This window comes from Spinacia oleracea, chromosome 3 (genome assembly GCF_020520425.1).
Source record: "Spinacia oleracea cultivar Varoflay chromosome 3, BTI_SOV_V1, whole genome shotgun sequence".
Lineage (NCBI taxonomy): Eukaryota > Viridiplantae > Streptophyta > Magnoliopsida > Caryophyllales > Amaranthaceae > Spinacia > Spinacia oleracea.
Window position 1 is genome coordinate 156,684,036 of NC_079489.1, and position 5,245 is coordinate 156,689,280.

Sequence of the window (5,245 nt, forward strand, 5' to 3'; positions counted from 1 at the left end):
AGTTCAAACTGAACTACAGTATGAATAGTCTGGACAAAACGCTCACTGAGCTTCACGGTATGCTGAAGACCGCTGAAAAGACGCTCAAAAGTGATAAGCAGGATGTGCTTATGGTGCGTGGGGGCAAGTTCAAGAAATCTGGAAAGAAGAGGAATGCTAAGAAAGGTGGCAACAAGGCCAGCCCAACTAAGCAAACTGGCGCCAAATCTGCAAAGAGGAAGGTCAGTCAACCCACTTCTGAATCCGAATGCTTCTACTGCAAGAAGAAGGGGCATTGGAAGAGAGATTGCTTGAAGCTAAAGGAAGATCAGAAGAACGGAACAGTTGTTCCATCTTCAGGTATTTTCGTTATAGACTGTATACTTGCTAATTCAACTTCTTGGGTATTAGATACAGGTTGTGGCTCACACTTATGTTCCAATCCACAGGGACTAAGAAGAAGTAGAAAGTTAAACAAGGGTGAAGTCGACCTACGAGTGGGAAATGGAGCACGGATTGCTGCATTAGCTGTAGGAACTTACTATTTGTCGTTGCCCTCCGGGCTAGTTTTGGAACTGGAAGAATGTTTCCATGTTCCAAGTCTTACTAAAAACATCATTTCAGTTTCTTGCTTAGATGCTAAGGGATTTTCCTTTTTAATAAAAGACAATAGTTGTTCGTTTTATTTTAAAGAGATGTTTTATGGATCTGCTAGATTAGTCAATGGACTTTATTTATTAGATCACGACAAACAAGTATATAACATAAATACCAAAAAGGCCAAAAAGGATGATTCAGATCTCACCTATCTGTGGCATTGTCGATTAGGCCATATAAACTTGAAACGCTTAGAAAGACTTCAAAAGGAAGGAATTCTAGAACCATTTGACTTAGAGGATTATGGTAAATGCGAATCATGTTTACTTGGCAAAATGACAAAGCAACCTTTCTCTAAAGTTGGAGAAAGAGCAAATGAACTATTGGGTTTAATCCATACAGATGTATGTGGACCAATGAGTACAAATGCTAGAGGTGGTTTCAGCTACTTTATCACTTTCACTGATGACTTCAGTAGGTATGGTTATGTCTACCTAATGAAGCATAAGTCTGAATCCTTTGACAAATTCAAGGAATTTCAGAGTGAAGTAGAGAATCAATTAGGCAAGAAGATTAAGGCACTGCGGTCTGATAGAGGCGGTGAATATCTGAGCTATGAATTTGATGACCATCTGAAAGAATGTGGAATTCTATCAGAATTGACTCCTCCTGGAACACCACAATGGAACGGTGTGTCGGAACGGAGGAACAGAACCTTGCTAGACATGGTCAGGTCAATGATGGGTCAGGCCGAACTTCCATTAGAATTTTGGGGACATGCACTAAATACAGCTGCACTCACTATAAATAGAGCTCCGTCTAAAGCTGTCGAAAAGACTCCATACGAATTATGGTTTGGAAAGCCTCCAAATGTGTCTTTTCTTAAGATTTGGGGATGTGAAGTATACGTCAAACGATTAATTTCAGACAAACTTCATCCAAAATCTGACAAATGTATCCTTGTGGGCTATCCAAAGGAAACAAAGGGGTATTACTTCTACAATACATCTGAGAACAAAGTGTTTGTTGCTCGAGATGGTGTCTTTTTGGAGAAGGATCACATTTCCAAAATGACAAGTGGGAGAAAAGTAGACCTCGAAGAAATTCGAGTCGAACAACAAACTCTAGAGAATGCTCAAGATGACATTCAGGATGAAACTCAGAGATCTTTAGAAGAATCTGGTGAGAATCATGGTCAATCTAGAAATGTTACCCCGCGTAGATCGCAAAGATATAGATCTCAACCGGAAAGGTACTTAGGTATTTTGACGAACGAGAGCTATGACGTTCTATTACTTGAAAGTGATGAACCTGCGACTTACAAGCAAGCTATGACGAGCCCTAGCTCCAAGCAGTGGCAAGAAGCCATGCAATCTGAATTAGACTCCATGTCTGAAAACCAAGTATGGGATTTGGTCGATTTGCCAGATGGCTACCAAGCCATTGGAAGCAAATGGGTTTTCAAACTGAAAAAGGACAAGGATGGGAAACTTGAAGTTTTCAAAGCTAGATTGGTTGCAAAAGGTTACAGGCAAGTCCACGGTGTGGATTACGATGAAACCTTTTCACCAGTTGCAATGCTAAAGTCTATTCGAATAATGTTAGCAATCGCTGCATATTACGATTACGAAATATGGCAGATGGATGTCAAAACTGCTTTCTTAAACGGCGTTTTAACAGAAACTGTGTTTATGACACAGCCTGAAGGTTTTGAGGATCCAAAGAATGCTAAAAAGGTATGCAAGCTAAAGAAGTCAATCTACGGATTGAAGCAGGCATCCAGGAGCTGGAATATACGTTTTGATGAAGCAGTCAGTGACTTTGGTTTCATCAAGAACGCGGACGAATCTTGTGTATACAAGAAGGTCAGTGGGAGCAAAATTGCTTTCCTAGTATTATATGTCGACGACATATTGCTTATCGGAAATGACATTCCTATGTTGAACTCTGTCAAGATTTGGCTTGGGAAATGTTTTTCGATGAAGGATCTAGGAGAAGCACAGTACATATTGGGCATCAAGATTTACAGAGATAGATCTAAAAAGATGATTGGACTTAGTCAAAGCACTTATATCAATAAGGTGCTTGATAGGTTCAAGATGGCGGACTCCAAGCGAGGCTACCTACCCATGTCTCATGGAATGACTCTAAGCAAGACTCAGTGCCCAAAAACACTTGATGAGCGTAGACGAATGAATGGGATTCCATATGCATCATTGATTGGTTCAATAATGTATGCTATGATATGTACACGCCCGGATGTTGCGTACGCACTCAGTGCTACGAGCAGATACCAGTCAGACCCAGGAGAGGCGCATTGGACTGCTGCCAAGAATATTCTGAAGTACCTGAAAAGGCACAAAGATGACTTCCTGGTCTATGGTGGAGATGATGAATTAATTGTTAAAGGCTATACGGACGCAAGTTTCCAAACCGACAAAGATGATTTTAGATCACAGTCTGGGTTTGTCTTCTGCCTCAACGGAGGAGCAGTAAGCTGGAGAAGTGCTAAGCAAAGCACCATTGCGGATTCTACAACTGAAGCGGAGTACATTGCTGCACATGAAGCAGCAAAGGAAGCTATATGGCTAAGGAAGTTCATAGGAGAACTTGGTGTAGTCCCCTCCATTAAAGGACCAATAGCCCTGTATTGTGATAATAACGGAGCTATTGCACAGGCAAAAGAGCCTAGACACCACCAGAGAGTCAAGCATGTACTTCGTAGATTTCACCTTCTACGAGAGTTCGTTGAAAGAAAAGAAGTCGAGATAAGCAAAATTGGAACTGATGACAACATATCAGATCCATTAACTAAACCTCTGCCGCAGGCGAAGCACAACTCGCACACTGCAGCTATGGGAATCAAGCATATTGGAGAATGGCTTTGATGTCTCTGTTTAATGTTTTAAAGTTTTAGAGTTTAAATCTTTGTAAAACATTATTGGTTAATCATTCACAATAAATGAAATGAATTCATTTTTCCATTTAATTTGTGGTTTATTAAATGATGAGTCCCTTCAATTTGACGATATATTCAAGATAGACTGTCAGGACCAGTCCTGTGACTAAGAAATGTCTATCAAGTGAACTTGAATTTCAAAGGTTGAAAATGGTCCCTAATCGGAGTTTTCTATAAAATTGGACGCATAGAAAACGTTAGACGATTAGAATGCAAGATGACTAGTAGTTCTGTTTCTTGAACTATGTGGACATGGCAATGTCATAATCATTTGCATAGATACTTACTTTGGGAAGACTAGTATCGGACAAGACCTATGAAACTTTACTGTAAGAGATGAAAGTCTGTCATAAGTAAATTTCATTAAATTATTAGACACTAAATCCTCAATACCTGAGTGATTTGAGATTACTTGTTTGAGAACTGGTTGCTTTGACGTTGACCAACCGTCGCACCGTAAAAGGAGGCTATAAAGGCAACGCTCAGGTAATCACCTATCAAACGAAGTCTAATCTCAAGATCGCAAGATTGGGATTGTCCTCCCATAAATCGGGATGAGATGCTTAAAAGTTGTACAAGGCCACTCGGAGAGCTAGAAACTGTGAAATGCATGGCCGTGCTCGGATGAATCATAGGCTATGATTATCTGGTTATTTGATCAGTTGAACTCTGAAACCGAGGAACACCTCTGGACGTAATAAGGATGACAACTCTTACCTTATGTTCAAGAGCAAGCATCGAGCGACAAAGGAATTAGGAAATGCACACTTGTCCCTAAGGACAAGTGGGAGACTGAAGGAAATAATGCCCTTGGTCCAAGTATGCATTCTATGTTAAGTCTAATAAATGCGGTTCAGTATTAATTAACAAGTTAATAATTCAGTGAGATCAAGTGAGCTGAATGCCTAGCTAGAGGCCGCTTCAGTTCAAGTGGAATTAATGATATTAATCCACAGCTTACTCTTGACTGAACCCGTAGGGTCACACAAATAGTACGTAAACGGATCAAGTATTTAATGGCATTAAATACTCCATCTATGAATATTCGGAACCGACGGATCTTGGTTTCAGTGGGAGCTAAGATCGTCACAGGCAAGAAATGAATACTCCGGAAACGATGATATTGCCGGAAACGGAAATATGGATCGTATCGGAAATATAAATATTATCCAAGTCGTAGATGTTGCCGGAAACGGAAACATGGTACGTATCGGAAAATATTATCGGAAATGGAAATATTGCCAGAATCGGAAATATTGCCGGAAACGGAAATATTGTCAGAATCGGAAATATTACCGGAATCGGAAAATAATTCCGGAAACGGAAATATTAAATATTTGTTCGAAACGGAAATTAATTCCGGAATCGGAAATATTAAATATTGTTCGTATCGGAAATGAATTCCGGAATCGGAAAATTTAATCGGAAGCGCATCGTACGAATAAGCATCGGACGAGGCCTGCCGGACGAGGCCCAGCACGAAGCCAGGCCATCGCCCAGCAAGCCAAGCGCGCCGCACAAACAGCCACGCCAGGCCCAGCGCAAGGCCAGGCCCAGCAGGCTGCACAGCGCGCACAGCACGCGCAGCGCGCAGCGCGCGCGGGCGCTGCGTGGGCTGCTGCTCGCGCGCACGCATGGGGGCCCATCGTGGCTGTCGTGCGTGTGTGTGCAAGTGTTTGTGTTCGTGCACGTTTCCTAAAACATGCAGAG